The following is a 22,423-nucleotide window of genomic DNA, read 5'->3' as shown; positions in this document are numbered from 1 at the left end:
CCTACTAGTTGATTCTTATCATCACGTCAGATTAAAAAACCACTTTTCCCAAGCTGTTGTCTCGCCTAAATATCACCAGTGGCTCTGCGCTATTTCAAGATCAAGTTCAAACTTCTTGACCCAGCATGTGAGCATTCTGTTGGCTGGCCTTAGCCCAACTTTTCAGCCTAACTCTTCTCCAGTCAGACTTACCAATTTGCTGTCTCCTTTTACATGACCTATTCATTCCCAATTCCGAGATGCCCTTTCTGTCTTTTCTTTATATGACTAAATCCTTTATTCTTTTTAGGCCTTGTTATACAGGTCACACAATTACTCTTCCTTTTTCTCAACTTAATAATTTTTAAAAACATTGTGAAACATCTATTTGATGTTTATATATTGCCTCTTATTTTTTTACTCTCTTATTTGATATTGTACATGCCAGAGTATATAGGACAAAGAAGAAAAACAAAACGAACACCTGTGTACCATCTATTTTAGGAAACAAACATTTCCAGCAACTTTGAAGCTGTCTGTGCTCACCTGCCCAATTATAACTCTATTCCTCCCCTGTAAAGGTATTATTAGTATTATTATTATTATTTTTTTTTTTTTGAGAAAGAGTCTGGCCTTGTTGCCCAGGCTGGAGTACAGTGGCGCAATCTCGGCTCACTGCAACCTCCGCCTCCCAGCTTCAAGCGATTCTCCTGCCTCAGCCTCCCAAGTAGCTGGGACTACAGGTGCGTGCCACCATGCCTGGCTAATTTTTGTATTTTTAGTAGACATGGGGTTTCACCATGTTGCCCAGGCTGGTCTTAAACCCCTGACCTCAGGTGATCCACCCACCTCAGCCTCCCAAAGTGCTGGGATTACAGGCGTGGGCCACCGTGCCCGGCTGTATTATTCTATATTTGGATAACAATTTCCTTAGCTTTCTTTATAGCTTTATCACATTTGAATACTTCTTAAGCAGTATATTGTTTAGTTTTATTGTTTTAGTTTTATAGCTTTTGACCTTTAACATTCATTTAACATCATTCATAAAGATGTATGAGTTCACTGCTGAATGGCAGTCATGCAAATATGCCCTGGTATCATATTGATCGTTGCAAAAATTCTGTAAGGTAGGCCTAATCTATATTCTGACAACTCCCAAATGTATTTCTCCAGCCAGAACCTCTCCCTCAAATTTCAGTTTTAAGTAATAAACTTCCTACTCAACAATATGAGTCACACTGGTCTCCTTGCTTGACTTGCTCTTACCTCAGATCATTTGCATTGTTTTCCCTCTGCTGAGAACACCCTGCTACTAGTAAGAATGGGGAGAGCTTTGCAGAGAACACAGGATTTGAACAAGAGTCTTTGAAGGAAGTATTGACTTTGGATGAACAAAGAAGGTAAGTTGAGAAAATATTTTATTTTTTGGAGACAGGATCTCACTCTGTCACCCAGGCTGGAGTGCAGTGGCACGATCAAAACTCACTGCAGCCTTGAACTCCTGGGCTCAAGTGATCCTCTCACCTCAGCCTCCTGAGTAGCTAGGACTACAGACTTGTGCCACCATGCCTGGCTAATTTTTTAAATTTTTGTAGAGGCAAGATCTTGCTATGTTGTCCATACTGATCTCTAACTCCTGGCTTCAAGCAATCTTCCTGCCTCTGGCTCCCAAAGTGCTGTGATTACAGGCATAAGCCACCACAACCAGAAGAGAAAATATTTTAGATAGAAGGAATGGTATTAGCAAAGGTTCAGAAGTAGGGAAATTCACAATATCAGCAAAGGAAAGTGAAATTTTGTCTTATTGGATATAGAGAACCTCAGATACTTTTTGAGCAATAGAGTGACATATGAAAGCTGTATTTTTGGCTAATTAATCTGGCTGTTTTTTGTAAGCACAGTTTGAAACGCAGGCAGAGACTGGTGAGGGATAAAGAAGGTAGTACAAATGACAAGGAAAGAAGAGTGTCTGCAGAAGACATGTGCAAGAAGGATTCAGCAGGGTTTAGTTATTGATTGGATGTAGGGACGATGGGAGAGTCAGAGAAGCCTGAGGTCTTGAGCCTGAGTGACTGAGTCTAGAATAGGAGGGGCCACCAGCGTAGGGAAAACTCTTGTCAGGGAGACCCAGCTCTGGGAAGAAGTTCAGCTAGGTGAGATGTTTGTCCTGCCTGGCAGGTGGCAGGTTTTCCAAAGGCATACCAAAAGAACAGGTTGGTTGGGTACAGCAGTGGGCACAGTCTTGTAGGCACTTTTGGGCTGGCTGTTACCCTCAGGTCCCGTAGGGTAGTGGACAGGACTGAGCAGTCCTTAAATACCCAAGGGAATGAAATCTAGTTTGTAGATTGGTAGCTCAGGGAGTAGTTCAATTAGAAGATCAGAACCATATTGATGAATACTGACCTACTACTGGGGTTTCTTATTTGTTTTGTTTAAGGATAGGAAATGGATCCAGAGCCTAGAACAAGTCTGACCTGTGCTGGAGTCTAAGTGGATTCAGCTGTAACGCTCTTGCTGCTGCTGATAATGTTAACCATAAAAGATGTAGTAGCTAATATTTATTGAATGCCTATTGTATGTTATGCTTTTTTGGGTGGGGGGTAGTCATCCCCTCAAGCATTTATTCTTTGTTACAAACAATCCAATTAAACTCTTTTAGTTATTTTGAAATGTGCAATTAAATTATTATTGATTATAGTCACCCTGTTGTGCTATCAAATACTAGGTCTTTTTTTTTTTTCTTTGGTACCCATTAACCATCCCCACCTGCCCTCAACCACCCACTACCCTTCCCAGCCTCTGGTAACCATCCTTCTACTCTCTATCTCCATGAGTTCAATTGTTTTGATTTTTAGATCCCACAAATAAGTAAGAACATGTGATGTCTGTCTTTCTGTGCCTGGCTTATTTCACTTATCATCATAACCCCCAGTTTATGCATTTTATTAGGAGCTTTGCCTGTGTTTGTGTGTGTGTGTGTGTGTGTGTGTGTGTGTGTATGTGTGAGAGAGAGAGAGAGACAGAGTCTGACCCTGTCACCCCTAGGTGGAGTGCAGTGGCGTGATCAGGGCTCACTGCAGCCTTGACCTCTCTGGGCTCAGGTGATTCTCCCGCCATCTGAGTACTCCCATTTCCCGGGTAGCTGGGGCTAGTAACTGGAACTTGGCACATACCACCATACCTGGCTAATTTTTTGGAGATTTTTTTTTTTTTTTAGAGACAGGGTTTCGTCATGTTGCCCAGACTGGTCTTAAACTCCTCGGTTCAAGCAGTCCGCCTACCTTGGCCTCCCAAAGTACTGGGATTATAGGCGTGAACCACTGCACCTGGCTACATATGTTGTCTTGTTTAATGGCCACGGTAATTATGTGGGAGAGTGGTGGTGGTAGTCTTTTTTTTTTTTTTCTTTCAGATAAGGATATTGAAGCTCAAAGAGGTTAACTTGCTCAAGGATACACAGCTAGTAAGTGGCTTAGCGAGATATGAATTCAACTGGGCTCACTCAAGAACCTCAGGGGTTGGCCATTATATTCTTCCTAGAGGTAGCACAATATCTTTAGTAGAGATGGGAACGTTAAAACAGGGAGTTTTTTTTAGAAAAAATATACATGGTAGTTGATGATATTGAGTCTGAAGTGATTACCGGATAGCCAAGGGGAGATCTGCAGGAAGCATTTGAAATATGACTGGAACTTGGTAAGAAGGCCTGAGCTGATTTCCTAAATCTGAGCATAGAGTTGAAGACACAGACACGGATGGATATAGGAAAAATAATCCATGTTTAGATGTGGTGGGGGAGGGGGCAGCCTTGACAATGCTCACATTTAGGTGTAAGAAGGAAACATAGTTGGAGAGGTTGGGAGTTAGAGAGGTGGAAGATGATATCGGAAGTGAAATAGCCTGAAGTTCTAGCCAAAGAGATTTTGGGGAGAATAGGGTCTTGAGAAAAGAACAAATACCATTTCTTTCTTTCTTTTCTTTTTCTTTTTTTGAGATGGAGTCTCGCTTTGTTTCCCAGGCTGAAGTGCAGTGGTACTCACTGCAACCTCTGCCTCCTGAGTTCAAGCAATTCTCATTCCTTAGCCTCCTGAGTAGCTGCAAGTACAGGTGCCTGCCACCATGCCCAGCTAATTTTTCTTTTTTCTTTTTTTTTCTGAGACAGAGTCTCGCTCTGTCACCCAGGCTGGAGTGCAGTGGCGAGATCTTGACCCACTGCAACCTCTGCCTCCCAGGTTCAAGCAATTCTGCCTCATCCTCCTGAGTAGCTGGAATTACAGGTGCCCGCCACCACGCTGGCTAATTTTTTTGTATTTTTAGTAGAGATGGGGTTTCACCATGTTGGCCAGGCTGGTCTCAAACTCCTGACCTCAGGTGATCCACCCACCTCGGCCTCCCAAAGTGCTGGGATTACAGGCATGAGCCAGCACACCCAGCTACTGTTATTTCTTGATCTCTTAATTTTAGAAATCTTCTGTTGCTATGTTATGCCCAGCTATTTTATTTTTTTAGAGGTGGGGTCTTACTATGTTGCAGAGTTTGGTCTTGAACTCCTGGCCTCAAGTGATCGTTCTGCTCAGCCTCCCAAGTAGCAAGGATTACAGGTATGAGCCATCACACCCAACTATTTACATATTTCTGATTCTTCCTACTTGATCCTGTGGTACTATGGACGTTTAGTACAGTTTCAGTGTTTTTTTTTGTTTTTTGTTTTTTGTTTTTTGTTTTTGAGACAGTCTTGCTTTATTGCCCAGGCTGGAATGCAGTGGCACAGTCTCGGCTTACTGCAATCCCTGTCTCCCGTGTTCAAGCATTCTCTTGCCTCAGCCTCCTGAGTAGCTGGGACTACAGGCATGTGCCACCATGCCCACTAATTTTTGTATTTTTTTAATAGAGAGACGGGGTTTCGTCATGTTGGCCAGGCTGGTCTCCAACTCCTGACCTCAAGTGATCTGCCTGCCTCTGACTCCTAAAGTGCTGGGATTACAGGTGTAAGTTACCTTGCCCGGCCTAGTACAATTTCTTATATGATCAAATCTATTAGATGGTCTGTTGGTTCCATATTTTCTCCTTGGAGACTATCCTTCAGGACACTTTTTCCTTCTTGCTGTAGTTTGAACTAGTTTTCTCCAGGCTTGCTACAGAATGGTTGCCTGGAATTTCCCTTTGCTTCTCTCCTTTAATGGATCTGTTTCCTGGTTCTCAAATTTTTTTCTTTCTTGGCTTGCTCCTTCATTCAAGAGTAGTTGTATGTTGGAACAAGCTTTCATGTAAAGACTACATGGGAGATAACTTTTTGTAGCTCTTCTGATTTCCAAACAGAAAAGTATAGATCTGGGTTCTAGTGTGAATCTACACCTTTGTAGAATAAGACTACAAAAGTGAGAGAGATGACCTGAATGGCTTCCACTCCCTCCATCCAGCTCTAGAATTCTAGTATTGTAAGTACTTGGGAATTAAGTTATTTTACAGGTTATCTAGCACATGGTTAAAGCAGCAAGCTTTCAAGGATATCCTTTGCGAGACTTTGACAAAAAAGACATATGGCTTCTTTTTTCCCCCTCCCTTTAAAATTGAACTTTAAGTTTTTTTAATTGAACTTAAAGATTTTCTTTTCTTTTCTTTTTTTCTTTCTTTTTTTTTTTGAGACGGAGTCTTGCTCAGGTGCCCAGCTAGAGTGCAGTGGCGTGATCCCGGCTCACTGCAACCTCTGCCCCAGGTTGAAGCGATTCTCCTGCCTCAGCCTCCCACGTAGTTGGGACTACAGGCACGTGCCATCACACCCAGCTAATTTTTGTATTTTTAGTAGAGATGGGGTTTCACCATGTTGGCCAGGATGGTCTCAATCTCTTGACCTTGTTATCTGCCTGCCTCAGCCTCCCAAAGTGCTGGAATTACAGGTGTGAGCCACCATGGTCTTTTTTTTTTTTCTTTTTGAGACAGAATCTCACTCTGTAGCCCAGGCTGGAGTGCAATGGTGCAATCTCGGCTCACCACAACCTCCGCATCCCAGATTCAAGTGATTGCTTCAGCCTCCTAAGTAGCTGGAACTACAGGCATGCACCACCACACCCAGCTAATTTTTGTATTTTTAATAGAGATGGGGGTTTCATCATGTTGTTTTTTTTTCCCCCCCGAGGTGGAGTTTTGCTCTTGTTGCCCAGGCTGGAGTGCAATGGTGTGGTCTTGGCTCACTGCAGCCTCTGCCTCCCGGGTTCAAGCAATTCTCCTGTCTCAGCCTCCCAAGTAGCTGGGATTACAGGCGCCTGCCACCACGCCTGGCTAATTTTTGTACTTTTAGTAGAGACGTGGTTTCACCATGTTGGCCAGGCTGGTCTCGAACTCAGTTGACCTCAGTTGATCTGTCCACCTTGGCCTCCCAAAGTGCTGGGATTACGGGCGTGAGCCACTGTGCCCAGCCAGGGTTTCACCATGTTGACCAGGCTGGTCTTGAACTCCTGACTTCAGATGATCCACCTGCCTTGGCCTCCCAAAGTGCTGGGATTACAGACGTGAGCCACCACGCCCAGCCTACTTTTCTTTTTATGGAGGAAGTACATTTGAAATTTTGCTTTTAAAACAAGAAATAATGAAAACAAACATTAGTCACCTGATTTTCCTTCTTTTTTTTTCTTTCTTGAGTTGGTGAAAGTTTCTCCCTTCCCATTGTTGGGCTACTCTGTGGTTTCTGTATGCTCTGCTGAAGGCCAGTATAGGCTGGGAGTGTTGGATAGCATTTGGTCCAGGGTAAAATATTCTTGAATTCAGCTTCTGTTCCAGGAAGATATCAGTAAGATTGACACCTGTTCTAAGTTTGTACTCCAAACTACTTTAAACTGCCATCCAGTTGAAAAAATGCCTTATTCTCTCTATAGTCTATCCCCTTGGGAGCCAGTGTGATGTAGTGGAAAAGTTACTCTGACTTGGCACTTGGTTATTCTTTTTATCTTGAATTGGTTAGTTTGCATGAGTCTTTTTCCTAGCCACTAGACTAAGTAGCTTCAAATATCTTTATTAATCCTACCAAGTTTTGGTTTCTGAACATTGGCTTCTACAGGTGCATAGTTCTTTTTCCTTTCTTGTGCTTACATATCACTAACTCCTCACTTGATGTTGCTTTTATTTTAGAGAGTATGACCGGCTATAAATGAGGTCAGTGTAGACCAGTAGGCTGGGATGTGGCATGTGGATATGTTTTGCAGTTGTTATATTTTAAATGAGAATCAACACTTAGAAATCCTGAGAGTTCAGTTCCTTTTGGGAAAAAGGGATAATCTGATAACAGTGGGCCCACATTCCTGCCTGGCAGCAATTAGCTTGAGCTAGGGAAGATTTGTCTTTCAGAAGGGGCATGCATTCCTTCTTACAGCCTGCTTTGCTTATTTACATTACATTTTTGGCCTTGTAAACATTATATTTGTGAACCGTTCTATACAGTGATTGGAGGAAGTCAGTCTTAGTAGTTTTCAGACATACTGGAGGTTTTTGTTAATAATAAAAATGAAACAAAATACACATGTAAATTGCCCCGAAAGTACAGAAATGATTGTGTAATCAGGACTACGCTTTGCCTCATTTAAAGTTTATGAAGATTATCACATCATCTTATTTTATTTTATTTTTTTGGTGACAGAGTCTCGCTCTGTCACCCGGGCTGGAGTGCAGTGGCACGATCTCCGCTCACTGCAAGCTCTGCCTCCCATGTTCAAGCCATTCTCCTGCCTCAGCCTCCCAGGTAGCTGGGACTACAGGCACCCACCACCACGCCCAGCTAATTTTTTTTCTTTTTTGTATTTTTATTAGAGATGGGGTTTCACCGTGTTAGCCAGGACGGTCTTCAACTCCTGACCTCAGGTGATCCGCCCACCTTGGCCTCCCAAAGGGCTGGGGTTACAGGCGTGAGCTGCTGCGCCCAGCTTACATCATCTTATTTGATCCTTGCAGGACTACCCTTTGCCTCATTTAAAGTTTACGAAGATTATCACGTCATCTTATTTGATCCTTATGGCAACTATAGGTAGTTGACAGAGAAATGAAAAGTCCCACAGCTCGTAAGAAGTCTACTTTAGACAGCTCTGCTACTGCTGAGTTCGCCTTATTTATTTATTTATTTACTTACTTATTTTTTTTTAGACGGAGTTTCACTCTTGTTGCCCAGGCTGGAGTGCAGTGGTGCCATCTCGGCTCACTGCAACCTCCACCTCCCAGGTTCAAGTGATTCTCCTGCCTCAGCCTCCCGAATAGCTGGGATTACAGGCGCCCGCCACCATTGCCCACTAATGTTTGTATTTTTTTAGTAGAAAGACAGGGTTTCACCATGTTGGCCAAGCTGGTTTTGAACTCCTGACCTCAGGTGATCATCCGCCTTGGCCTCCCAAAGTGCTGGGATTACAGGTGTGAGCCACCACGCCCAGCCTGAGTTTGCCTTATTGTCTAGAACCCAGGTGAGGATGGAGTGAAGGCGGTGGGTGTGGAAGAGCATGTTAGCTTTGCTTCTAGGAAAGTAAGTAGAGCTATCAGCCTGAGCTCTGTGAGCATGCATAAAAGGAGTAACAAGTCACTTCTCTCAATCTTTTTTTTTTTTTTTTTTGAGACGGAGTCTTGCTCTGTCGCCTAGGCTGGAGTGCAGTGGCTCCATCTTGGCTCACTGCAACCTCCGCCTCCTGGGTTCAAGTGATTCTTCTGCCTCAGCCTCCTGAGTAGCTGAGACTACAGGCGTGTGCCAGCCACCATGCCTGGCTAATTTTTGTATTTTTAGTAGAGACGAGGTTTCCCCTTGTTGGACAGGCTGGTCTTGAACTCCTGTCCTCAGGTGATCCACGTGCTTGGGCCTCCCAAAGTGCTGGGAGCCACCGTGCCCAGCCACCGTGCCCAGCCCACTTCTCTCAACCTTTGAGGCATCTCTCGAGCTGCTCACCAAGAAGAGAGGGAGAAAAGAGAGCAAACAGTGTACAGTAAGTCAAGAAGATGATGAGTATAATGTAACAAGGTAGGGAAGACCAAGAACCTTTTGGAGCAAGATGGCTACATTAGGATTTCTGGTCAGTCAGGTCACATAAATAAGGCAGATAGGAACCTTGACACTGGGAAGCCACCGTTCTCAGAAGCCGAATAGATAAGACTATCTGGCCAGTCAGATACAGGGTTAAACTAACAGACTTTTAAGGAAAATGAATATCTTATTTGTACTTACAGTCAGCCAGCCAAACTATTATCGATATTATTATATGGCAACAACATAACATCTTTCTAGAAATATTAATGAACAAATTAGGAATTGTCATAAAACAGCAAAAGGGGCAGAGGAAATCAATGAAGCACACTAGAGTTTAACCCTTTCCCTTAAACAATTGAGTTTTTAAATAAGTAAATCCTGTGACTCCCAGACTGAGGCAGGAGGATTGCTTGAGTCCAAGAGTTGGAGACTAGCCTGTGCAACATAGTGGGACCCTCTCTCTACAAAAAATAAAAAATTAGCTGAGTATGGAGGCACATGCCTGTAATCTCAGCTATTCCAGAGGCTGAGGTGGGAGGATTGCTTGAGCCTGGGAAGTCAAAGCTGCAGTGAGCCATGATTACACCATTGCGCTTCAGCCTGGGTGACAGTGATACCCTGTCTCAAAAAAAAAAAAAAAAGTATACCATTCATGGGTTTTAGTATATTCGCAGAGTTGTGCAACCATCACCACAATCATTTTAAAACATTTTCATCACCTCAAAAAGAAACATTATACCCTTTGGCAGTTACACTCTATTCCACTCTTCCCTGAGCCCATGGCAGCCACTCATCTTTCTTTCTATGGATTTGCCTGTTCTGGACCATTCATATAAATGACATCAAACAACATGTGGTCTTTTGTGTCTGGCTTTCACTTAACATAATGTTTTCAAAGTTCATTCATATTGTAGTATGTGTCAGTACTTCATTCCTTTTTAGTACTCGTAGTATTCCATTGTATGGATAAACCAGATTTTATTTATCCATTCATTAGTTGATGGACATTTGGATTATTTTCAGTCTTGAGATAATAATGAATAATGCTGCTTTGGGCATTCGTGTACAAGTTTTCATGTGAACACTCCTTTTCGTTTCTCTTGGGGATATGCATAGGAGTGGAATTGCTAGGTCATATGCTAACTCTTGTGTTTAACCTTTTCAGGAACTACCAGGTTGTTTTTCAAAGCAGCGGCACTATTTTGCATTTCCACCAGCAGTGTGTGAAAATTCCAATTTCTCTATATCCTTGACAACACTTTTGTTGTCAAGGATATATGTACTTTTGTTATAAGCCATCCTGGTGGGTGTGAAGTGATGTCTCATTGGAATTTTGACTTTGATTTTCCTGATGACCAGTGAGTATATTTTCATATGCTTCTTGGCCATTTATATATCTTCTTTAGAGAAATGTCTACTCAGATCCTTTTTCTATTTGTTAATTGGGTTTTTTTTTTATTAAAGTTGTAAGAGTTTTAAAATATATTCTCTAGGCTGGGCGTGTTGGCTCATGCCTGTAATCCCAGCATTTTGGGAGGATGAGGCAGGTGGATCACCTGCGGTCAGGAGTTCCCAGGACCAGCCTGACCAACAAGGTGAAACCCCATCTCTACTAATAATACAAAAATTAGCCGGGCGTGGTGGTACATGCCTGTAACCCCAGCTACTCGGGAGACTGAGGCAGGAGAATCGCTTGAACCCTTGAGGCGGAGGTTGCAGTGAGGCAAGATTGTGCCACTGCACTCCAGCCTGGGTGACGAGAGTAAAGCTCCATCTTCAAAAATATGCAAATGAAAAAATATATTCTCTATACAAGTCTCTTATCAGATATATGATTTACAAATATTTTATTCCATTCTATAGGTTGTCTTTTCACTTTCTTGATGGTGTTCTTTGAAGCAGAAAGTGTTAAATTTTGGTGAAGTCTAATTTGTCTTTTTAAAAAACTGGTTGTGCTTTTGATGTCATATCTAAGAAGCCACTGCCTAATCCAGGGTCACAAAGATTTAAGTTTTCTTTTAAGATTTGTATTATTGGCCAGGCATGGTGGCTCACACCTGTAATCCTAGCACTGTGGGAGGCCGAGGTGGGCAGATCACCTGAGGTCAGGAGTTCGAGACCAGCCTGGCTAACATGGTGAAACCCTGTCTGTACTAAAAATACCAAAAATTAGCCGGGCGTAGTGACAGGCGCCTGTAATCCCAGCTAGTCAGGAGGCTGAGACAGGAGAATCGCTTGAACCCAGGAGGTGGACGTTGCGGTGAGCTGAGATCACGCCTTTGCACTCCAGCCTGGACAACAAGAGCAAAACACTATCTCAAAAAAAAAGTTGTATTGTTTAATTATTTAGCTGTTACATGGAAGTCTTTGATCTATTTTGAATTAGTTTTTATGTATGGTGTGAGGTAAGAGTCCAACTTCATCTTTTTACATGTGGATATCCAGTACAGTTTGTTGAAAAGACTAGTCCTTCCTCATTGAATTGTTTTGGCATCCTTTTTTTTTTTTTTTTTTTTTTTTGAGATGGAGTCTTTCTCTGTTGCCCAGGTTGGAGTGCAGTGACTGCAACCTCCGCCTCCCAGGTTTAAACAATTCTTATGCCTCAGCCTCCCGAGTAGCTGGGACTACAGGCGTTGGCCACCGTGCCCAGATAATTTTTGTATTTTTAGTAGAAATGGTGTTTCACCATCTTGGCCAGGCTAGTCTCGAACTCTTGGCATCAAGTGATCTGCCCACCTTGGCCTCCCAAAGTGCTGGGATTACAACATGCCCGGCCATCATCCTTTCAAAAATAAGTTGATCAAAAGGTGAGGGTTTATCTCGGAGCTTTCTGTTCTGTTCCATTAATCTGTATGGTTTTTTTTTGAGATGGAGTCTTTCTCCCAGGCTGGACTGCAGTGGCGCTATCTCGGCTCACTGCAAGCTCCGCCTCCCAGGTTCACGCCATTCTCCTGCCTCAGCCTCCTGAGTAGCTGGGACTACAGGCGCCTGCCACCAAGCCTGACTAATTTTTTGTATTTTTAGTAGAGACGGGGTTTCACCGTGTTAACCAGGATGTTCTCGATCTCCTGACCTCATGATCCGCCTGCCTCGGCCTCCCAAAGCGCTGGGATTACAGGTGTGAGCCGCCGTGCCTGGCCCATTAATCTGTATGTTTATCCTGATGCCAGTATCACACTATTTTGTTTACAATTGTTTTGAAGTCAGGCAGTTTGAGTCTTCCAGCTTTGTTCTTCTTTCTCAAGACTTTTTTGACCATTCTGGGTCCTCTGCATTTCCAAAGAAGTTTTAGGATCAATTTGTCAATTTCTGCAAAAAAGGAGTCTTAGGTGGGATTTTGATCTATTTGGGGATTACCATTATCTTAAAAATACTGTCTTCCCATCCATGAACATGGGAGTCTTTCCATTTAAAGTTTAAGTTTTACATTTCTTTTGTTAAATTTATTCGTAAGTTTTTTTTTTTTTTTGAGGCGGAGTCTCACTCTGTAGCCCAGGTGGAGTGCAATGGCAAGATCTTGGCTCACTGAAACCTCCACCTCCCAGGTTCAAGCAATTCTCTTGTCTCAGCTTCCCTAGTAGCTGGGCTTACAGGCGCCCGCCACCGTGTTCAGCTAATTTTTGTTTTTGTTTTTGAGACAGACTTTTGCTCTGTCACCCAGGCTGGAGTGCAGTGGCGTGATCTCGGCTCACTGCAACCTCCGCCTCCTGGGTCCAAGCGATTCTCCTGCCTCAGCCTCCCGAGTAGCTGGGATTACAGGTATGTGCCACCATGCCTGGCTAATTTTTGTAGTTTTAGTAGAGACAGGGTTTTACCATGTTGGCCAGGCTGGTCTCGAACTCCTGACCTCAGGTGATCACCTGCCTTGGCCTCCCAAAGTGCTGGGATTATAGGGGTGAGCCACTGCACCCAGCCTAATTTTTGTATTTTTTGAGAGACAGAGTTTCACCATGTTGGTTAGGCTGGTCTCGAACTCCTGACCTCAGGTCATCCACCTGCCTCGGCCTCTCAAAGTGCTAGGGTTACAGGCATGAGCCACTGTGCCCAGCCAGTATTTTATTTTTTGATGCTATTATAAATTGTTTTCTTATTTTTAGTTTGTTCATTGCTACTGTATAGAAATACAATTGATATTTTTATATTCAAGATCGTGTCTTCTGCAAATGGAGCTAATTTTACTTTTTTCTTTCTAATTTGTACACCGTTTATTTCATTTTCTTGCCTAATTGGTCTGTTTAGAACTTCCAGGACAGTGTTGAATAGAAGTGGCAAGAGTGGAAATCCTTGTCATCTTCTCGATCTTAATGGTGAAAACATTATCTGTCACCATTAAGTACGATGCTAGCAGTAGCTTATTCATAGAGTCCCTTTTTCAGGTTGAGGAAATTCTCTTTTATTCCTAGTTTGATCAGCGTTTTTGTCATGAAAGAGATATACTGTATTTTTGAAACAATCTCATAGTGAAAAGTTGTTATTGTACATTATAGCACAAATAATTTTTTTACTGAACCAATTACAGTAATTTGACCATTGGATACTTTAGTGTGATTTTCTTTTTTTTTTTTTTGAGACAAAGTTTTGCTCTTGTTGCCCAGGCTGGAGTGCAATGGCACTATCACGGCTCACTGCAACCTCCGCCTCCCGAGTTCAAGTGATTCTCCTGCCTCAGCTTCCTGAGTAGCTGGGATTACAGGTATGTGCCACCACGCCTGGCTAATTTTGTATTTTTAGTAGAGATGGGATTTCACCATGTTGGACAGGCTGGTCTCGAACTCCTGACCTCTGGTGATCCCCCCCACCTCAGCCTCCCAAAGTGTTGGGATTACAGGCGTGAGCCACCGTGCCTGGCCTCTTTAGTGTGATTTTCTATATCATCACAATACCATCAGAATCAGAAAATTATTGATGAATAGAAATGAGAGTGGGCATCCTTGTCATGCTTGTTCCTGATTATAGAGGAAAGGCTTTCAGCTTTTCACTGCTGAATATGTTCATTGTTTGCTTGTCTTCCATGGCCCTTATTGTACTGAAGTACACAATGGAGGTATTCCTTGTATACCCAATTTGTTGAGAGTTTTTACCATGAAAAGCTGTTGAATTTTGTCAAATTATTTTTCTGCTCTATTTTTCCCTGCCTTTTTTCACAGATCCTGCATGTGGCATCTGAAAGCTGTCTGTGAGGAGGTATTTTTTTGTTTGTTTTTTTTTTTGAGATGGAGTTTTGCTCTTGTTGCTCAGGCTAGAGTGCAAGAGTGCAGTGGCAAGATCTTGGCTCACTGCAACCTCTGCCTCCCAGGTTCAAGCGATTCTCCTGCCTCAGCCTCCTGAGTAGCTGGGATTACAGTCATGTGCCACCACACTTGGCTAATTTTGTATTTTTAGTGGAGACGGGGTTTTCCCATGTTGGTCAGGCTGGTCTCGAACTCCTGACCTCAGGTGATCTGCCTGCCTTGGCCTCTCGAAGTGTTGGGATTACAGGCGTGAGCCACTGCACCTGGCCATCTTTTTTTTTTTTAAGACACTATTGCATTCTTGTCAGCCTGATTGGAGTGCAATGGTGCAATCATGGCTCACTGCAGACCTAAACTCTTGGGCTCAAGGAATCTTTCTACCTTAGCATCCCTGAGTACTTGGGAATATAGGCATGTGCCATCATGCCCAGCTGTTTTTGTAGAGATGGTGTCTTGCTGTGTTGCCCAGGCTGGTCTTGAGCTCTTGAACTCAAGCCATCCTCCCACCCCAGCCTCCCAAAATGCTGGGATGACAGTCATGAGCCACTATACTTAGCCTTTTTTCTGCATCTATTGAGATGATTGTGTGGGGTTGTTCCCCCTTCATTCTGTTAATGTGGTATATCACATTTATTGATTTGCAATAAGTGTGTTGATGTTGAACCATCCTTGCATTGCAGGAATAAATCTCACTTGATCAAGGTGAATGATCCTTTTAACGTGCTGTTGAATTTGGTTTGCTAGTATTTTGTTGAGGGTATTTGCATCAATATTCAGCAGTGATATTGGCCTGTAGTTTTCCTTTTTTGATGTGTCTTTGTGTAGTTTTGGTATCAGGGTAATACTGGCCTCACAGAATGAGTTTGGAGTTATTCCTTCCTTCTCTATTTTTTGGAATAATTTGAGTAGAATTGGTATTAGTTCTTTAAATATTTAGTAGAATTCAGCAGGAAAGCCATGGGTCCTGGGCTTTTCTTTGCTAGGAGACTTAATTACAGCTTCAATCTTGTTACTTGTTGGTGTGTTCAGGTTTTGGATTTCTTCATGGTTCAATCTTGGTAGGTTGTATGTGTCTATGAATTTATCCATTTCTTCTAGATTTTTCAATTTATTGGCATATAGTTGCTCATAATAGCCACTAATGATCTTTTGAATTTTTGTGGTATCAGTTGTAATGTCTCCTTTTTCATCTCTGATTTTGTGTCGTCTCTCTTTTTTTCTTAGTCTGGCTAAATGTTTGTCTATATTCATCAAGGTTATTGGCCTGTAATTTTCTTTTCTTGTAGTGTCCTTGTCTGGCTTTAGTATCAGGGTAATACTGATTTCATAAAATGAGTTTGGAGGTATTCTCTCTTCTTCTTTTTTGGAAGAATTTGAGAAAGATTGGTATTCTTTTTTTTTTTTTGAGACAGAGTCTCACTCTGTTGCCCAGGCTGGAGTGCAATGGCACAGTCTTGGCTCACTGCAACCTCTGCCTCCCAGGTTCAAGCAATTCTCCTGCCTCAGCCTCCCGAGTACCTGGGACTACAGGCGTGTGCCACCACACCTGGCTAATTTTTGTAGTTTTAATAGAGACAGGATTTCACCATGTCTGCCAACCTGGTCTTGAACCCCTGACTTCAGGTGATCCGCCTTCCTCAGCCTCCCAAAGTGCTGGGATTACAGGTGTGAGCCACCGTGCCCAGCCTGCTTTTTCTTTTTCTTATTTATTTATATTGCTATGAACATACATTTATCTTAACTTACAGCTGAAAATTCAATACTATCGTTCTTTGTTTTGTTGCTCAAATTATTATGGCTTTGACCCTTAGGAGTTTCTTCATTTTGGCTCCTGTGTATTTTGAATAAGCCACATCTTTTTTAGAGTATTGTTTTACTTCTGTTCTAGACTCATCTTATATTTTTCTTGTCCTAGCCCTTGAATCAATCACTTAGTTCCTTTTATTGGAAAATAATTTTTTTATTTTATTTTGAGACTGAGTCTTACTCTGTCACCCAGGCTGGAGTACAATGGTGTGATCTCGGCTCATTGCAACCTCTGCCTCCCAGGTTCAAGCAATTTTCCTGCCTCAGCCTCCCAGGTAGCTGAGATTACAGGCATGTGCCACCATGCCTGGCTAATTTTTGTATTTTTAGTAGAGATGGGATTTCACCATGTTGGCCAGGCTGGTCTCAAACTCCTGACCTGAGGTGATCTGCTCGCCTCAGCCTCCCAAAGTCCTGGGATTACAAGCGTGAGCCAACTCACCTGTCCGGAAAATAATCTTCACAGACCAAGATCTGGGCACTAGATGTGCTCATTGTTGCTAAGGTGTCATTGCTTCTAGTGGCCAGTCTAGTGCCTCTGGTGGACAGCCACATATACACATTTTTATATTTCTATGTCCTTTTGTATATATTAAAAATATAAGTTTGTATTGATACCTTTGATTCCAACTTAGTACCACAATTGTAACCTTTTCCCGTTTCTTATTTATAACTTCTTTTCCAACAGTGAGAACACTGGATTTCATTTTCTACAATTTACTTTCTTATTTCCTCAATTCTAGTGTACACATAGTTTCATAATTGCTAGCTCACCTGTGAGAAACACTTTTAAAATAGGTCACGATATTTACATATAGTTCTTTTTCTCTTAAGCTTTATTGTATCCAGTCAAAATCCAGCTTTCCATGGTTAAGTTCTTTTCTTTTACACTCCTTCAATGTGATTATGTTACTCATTTATAGTTGTTAGGTTAGTTTGTTAGAATTTTGATTCTGTTTCCCACCCCACCCCCCATCATAGTTGGTTTTATTCTTGTGATAAAGAATATATAACATAAAATTTATCATTTTGACCTTTTTGTGTGTGTGTATAGATGGGGTCTGACTATGTTGCCCAGACTGGTCTCAAACTCCTGGCCTCAAGTATCTTCCTACCTTGGCTTTCCAAAGTACTGGGGTAACAAGCATGAGCCACTGCATCTGGCCCATTTTGAGCATTTTTAAGTGTATTGTTCAGTGGCAATAAATACATCCACGTTGTTGTGTAACCATCACCATCACCCATCTCTAGAACTTTTTTCATCTCACCAAACTGAAATTCTGTGCCCATCAAATAATAACTCACCATTTCCCCTCCCTTCAGACCCTTGCAACCACCAGTCTGTTTTCTGTCTGTGAATTTGACTACTCTAGGTACCTTATGTAAGTGGAGTTGTGTAGTGTAGTGTTTGTCCTTTTGTGATTAACTGATTTCTTTTTTTTTTTTTTTTTTTTTGAGATGGAGTCTTGCTCTGTCACCAGGCTGGAGTGCACTGGTGCAGTCTTGCCTAACTGCAACCTCTGCCTCCCAGGTTCAAGCAATTCTCCTGCCTCAGCCTCCTGAGTAGCTGGGACTACAGGTGCACACCACCACTCCCAGCTAATTTTTGTATTTTTGGTAGATATGGGGTTTCACCATGTTGGCCAGGATGGTCTCAATCTCTTGACCTCCTGATCCGCCTGCCTTGGCTTCCCAAAATGCTGGGATTGCAGGCATGAGCCACCGTGCCCAGCCAGCTTATTTCATTTAGTATGTCTTCTAGGTTCATATGGTAGCATGTGCCAGAATTTTTTTCCTTTTTAAGGCTGAATAAATTTTATTATATAAACTACATTTTGTTTATTGATTCATCCATCAATGGACACTGGGGTATCTTCCACCTTTTGGCTGTTGCCAGTACTGCTGCTATGAACATAGCTGTACAAATATCTGTTTGAGTCTTTGGTTTCATTTCTTTTGTATATGTATCCAGCAGTGGAATTGTTACATCACATGGTAATTCTATTTCTAATTTTCTGAGGAACTGCCATTCTGTTTTCCATACTGCTGTACCATTTTGTATTCTCACTAGCAGTGTGCACAGGTTCCAGTTTTTCCACATCCTCACCTGCACTTATTATTTATTTTATTTTATTTTTTAATATTATGTTTTGAGACCGAGTCTCGCTCTGTTGCCAGGCTGGAGTGCAATGGCACGATCTCGGCTCCTGCAAGCTCTGCCTCCCGGGTTCACGCCATTCTCCTGCCTCAGCCTCCCGAGTAGCTGGGACTACAGGCGCATGCCACCACACCCAGCTAATTTTTATATTTTTAGTAGAGACGGGGTTTCACCATGTTGGCCAGGATTTTTTTTTTTTTTTTTTGAGACGAAGTCTCGCTCTGTCGCCCAGGCTGGAGTGTAGTGGCGCTATCTCTGCTCACTGCAAGCTACGCCTCCCGGGTTCACACTGTTCTCCTGTCTCAGCCTCCCGATTGGCTGGGACTACAGGCACCCGCCACCACACCGGGCTAATCTTTTGTATTCACAGTGTTTTTAAAATAATTATCCTAATCGGTATGAAGTAGTATTTCATTTTAGTTTTGATTTGTACTTTTCTAATGATTAGTGATGTTGAGCATCTTTTTATATGCTTATTGGCCATTTGTATATCTTCTTTGGAGAAGTGGCTTTTCAAGACCTTTGCCCATTTAGAAATTTTTTGTTGTTTTGTTGGAGATTTTAATATATTCTGGATATTAACCCCTTATCAGATATTTTTTCCCACTCCACAGGTTGCCTTTTCGCTGTGTCCTTTGCACAGAAATTTTTTATTTTAATATAGGTCAGTTTATTTATTTATTTACTTATGTATTTAGTTTTTGAGATGGCCTAGGCTGGAGTGCGATGGTGTGATCTCGGCTCACCGCAACCTCCACTTCCCAGGTTCAAGAGATTCTTCTGCCTCAGCCTCCTGAGTAGCTGGGATTACAGGCACGCGCCACCATGCTCGGCTAATTTTGTATTTTTAGTGGAGACAGGGTTTCTCCATGTTGGTCAGGCTGGTCTTGAACTCCTGACTTCAGGTGATCTGCCTGCCTTGACCTCCCAAAGTGCTGGGATTACAGGCGTGAGCCACCACGCCTGGCCAATTCAGTTTATTTTTTTCTTTTATTGGCTGTGTTTTTGGTGTCATATCCAGGAAATCATTGCCCAATCCAGTGTCATGAAGCCTTTGCCCTATGTTTTCTTCTAAGAGTTTTATGATTTTAGCTCTTATATATATATTTTTTTTATCCATGCCCCGGATTTTTTTTCTACACCAAAGTTAAAGAATAAGAGGAATTCAACTATCTTTTATCCAGTACTTACTGTATTGCTCAGTTCTCGCATTGCTATAAAGAAATACCTGAGACTGGGTAATTTATAAAGAAAAGAGGTTTAATTGGCTCACAGTTCTGCAGGCTGTGCAGGAAGCATCTTGCTGGCATCTGCTCGGTTTCTGGGGAGGCCTTGGAAACTTTCAGTCATAGTGGAAGGCAAAGGGGAAGAAAGCACCACTTACATGGCAGGAGCAGGACCAAGGAGGAGGGAGGTGCTACACACTTTTAAACAACCAGATCTCACTCACTCACTATCACAAGAACAGCACCAAGAGGATGCTGCTAACCCATTCATGAGAACTCTGCCCCCATGATCCAGTCACCTCCCACCAGGCCCCACCTCCAACACTGGGGTTTACAGTTCAGCTTGAGATTTGGTGGGGACACAGATCCAAACCATATCACTTACATAGTTTCATTTTTTACATTTTGTTTTCTTATTTATTGGGAGTTTATTTTTGTGAATGATGTTAGATGTGGATCTGATTTTGTCTTTTTCCTGATGGCAACTCAATTGTCCAGACACTATTAAAAGTCCATCTTTTACACTGAATTGAAATGCCACTTTTGTTAAAAGCTATGTTTCCATATGTATTTCAGTCTAATTCTGTACTTTCTAGTCTTTTCTGTTGTTCTATCTGTCTTTTTTGTTTGTTTGTTTTCCAAGCCAGAGTCTTGCTCTGTCACCCAGGCTGGAGTGCAGTGGCAACCTCTGCCTCCGGGGTTCAAGTGATTCTCCTGCCTCAGCCTACCAAGTAGCTGGGACTACGGGTGCCTGCCACTGTGCCTGGCTAATTTTTGTATTTTTAGTAGAGACAAGGTTTCACCTTGTTGGCCAGGCTGGTCTCGAACTCCCGACTAAGGTCGGGATTTCACCTGCCTTTATCTCCCAAAGTGCTGGGATTACAGGTGTGAGCCACCATGCCTGGCCTTTCTTTGCTATTTATTCTTGTGTGTTTGTTTTTCCGTATAAACTTTAACATCAGTATGTCTCCATAAAATGGCTTTTTGGTATTTTTATTGGGGTTCTGCATTAATTTTTAAACTATACTTGACAGAGCTTTGGGAATCCTTGTCAGTATCACCAACACTGATGGAGCCCAGAATTTTTGTTTTGTTTTGTTTATTTGGATAGGGGGAGGGTGTCACTGATTTCCTCTTCCCTTCTTGAACCAGTCATTTCATTTTATGAATTAGATTTCCATAAGATTTCAGTGGAAGACAGCGTATTTCTTTTTTAAAAAATAGTTTGAAACCTATATCATAAAGTAGCCTCTACTTGAATGCTTGGTGGTGTGATACTGCTGACACAGCCTTGTCTGTGAAGACTAGATTAGATTGTCTATATAAGCATCAGTTGCTCTCCTTGTATCTACCAACATTGAGCCTAGTTTTGCCTACTGTGGCAATAAAAAGTGGGTTTACTTTTTTACCTAATAGTCTTGAATACTTGAGGATTGCTTTTATCGATTGGTCACAGTTTTATGGATGAGTCCATTTTAATGGGGTTGAAGGGAATATAGGTAATCATTCTTTAGCTTGCATTGCTGCTGGGATTCTGGAGCAACAATGCTTGTACTTGAATCTTGTACATCATTTGCCTTTGTGTGGCCTGGGTCTCCCAATCGCCTTTCGCAAGCCCGTTTCCTCATCAGCAAAATGTGGACCATAATAGTATCTGCCTCATAGGTGTGTGGTGAGAATTCAGTGAGAAAATGCATGTAATGTGTATGTCCCTAGCATATAGTAAATGTTTAATAAATGTGGACTAATAATGTGACATTACTAGGGAGAGGAGAAGTAATTATTTCTAGATGGACGACAACAGGGTATAATTTCAAAGTTGTAGACAGCTAGCTAGATGCTAGATGGGGGTTGGAGGGGGTGACTTTTTTTTTTTTGAGACAGAGTCTCGCTTTGTTGCCCACGCTGGAGTGCAATGGTGCGATCTGGGCTCACTGCCACCTCCGCCTCCCGGGTTCAAGTGATTCTCCTACCTCAGCCTCCTGAGTAGCTGGGATTACAGGCACACACCATTATGCCCGGCTGATTTTTGTATTTTTAGTAGAGACGGGGTTTCACCATGTTGGTCAGGCTGGTCTCGAACTCCTGACCTCACGATCCACCCACCTCGGCCTCCCAAAGTGCTAGGATTACAGGCGTGAGCCACCGTGCCTGGCTGGGGGTGACTTTTCTTAAAGTCTATGTCTATACACCTGCTATGTACCCACACACACAAAAAAAATACAAAGTTTATATCTAAAGAAATAGAATAGCATCGGTGGTAAGAAAGAGTCAGAATCTAGGCTGCTAACTTTCTAAACTTCCAGCAGTTATTATCCTGTGTGCACAAAGAAACAAAGTGGAACCTAAAATTGAAGCAACATTGGGCCAAACCACATTAGATTAGCAGTTGAGTGAGGAAAGTAGGTGTTAGAATTAGGCTGTGGGTTCTGTTCCATTGTCTGCTTGAATCTTTCACCCGACAAACCATTTAAAAAATCGTTTTGGAAATCGCCCCAGTTGTGAGCCAACAAACTAGTTCCTTTTTTTAAATGTTTTTTCTTTTCTTTTCTTTTCTTTTTTTTTTTTTTTTGAGACGGAGCTTCGCTCTTGTTGCCCAGGCTGGAGTGCAGTGCCACAATCTCGGCCTACTGCAACCTCCACCTCCCAGGTTCAAGCCATTCTCCTGCCTCAGCCTCCGGAGTAGCTGAGATTATAGGCATGCGCCACCATGCCTGGCTAATTTTATGTTTTTAGTAGAGACAGGGTTTCTCCATGTTGGTCAGGCTGGTCTTGAACTCCTGACCTCAGGTGATCTGCCTGCCTTGGCCTCCCAAAGTGTTGAGATGAACTTTTAACTTGGTGGAGTGTTTAACAGCATGGTCATTTTGTGTCTAAAGACTTGGGTTTGAATCCTAGCTCTTCTATTTTATACCTATGTGGTTCCAACCAAATAACTTTTCTGAGCTTTAATTTCCCTGTCCAGTAAAAAATGGGACTAATAGGATCTATATAAGGGGTTTATTGAATATATTATATATATGTATAATAT

General features: G+C 42.3%; 1 protein-coding gene across 3 annotated transcripts in view; it reads left to right on the top strand.

The window, feature by feature from the left end:
* The window catches only part of IDE (insulin degrading enzyme), a 131,191-nt gene that overhangs the window by 5,131 nt on the left and 103,637 nt on the right, over window positions 1-22,423 (top strand). The window contains exon 1 of one of the 3 annotated variants that reach the window (XM_024253395.3): window positions 1,264-1,379. The exons of the other annotated variants lie outside the window; for them this stretch is intronic. The gene's annotated coding sequence lies outside the window, so the exon portion shown is untranslated. Of the gene's footprint in view, window positions 1-1,263; window positions 1,380-22,423 lie in introns of those variants that run through there. 3 annotated transcript variants of the gene reach the window in all.

This window comes from Pongo abelii, chromosome 8 (genome assembly GCF_028885655.2).
Source record: "Pongo abelii isolate AG06213 chromosome 8, NHGRI_mPonAbe1-v2.0_pri, whole genome shotgun sequence".
NCBI classification, from domain to species: Eukaryota; Metazoa; Chordata; class Mammalia; order Primates; family Hominidae; genus Pongo; species Pongo abelii.
The sequence above is the reverse complement of the archived record's forward strand: the minus strand, read 5'-3'. Positions and strand labels throughout refer to the sequence as shown.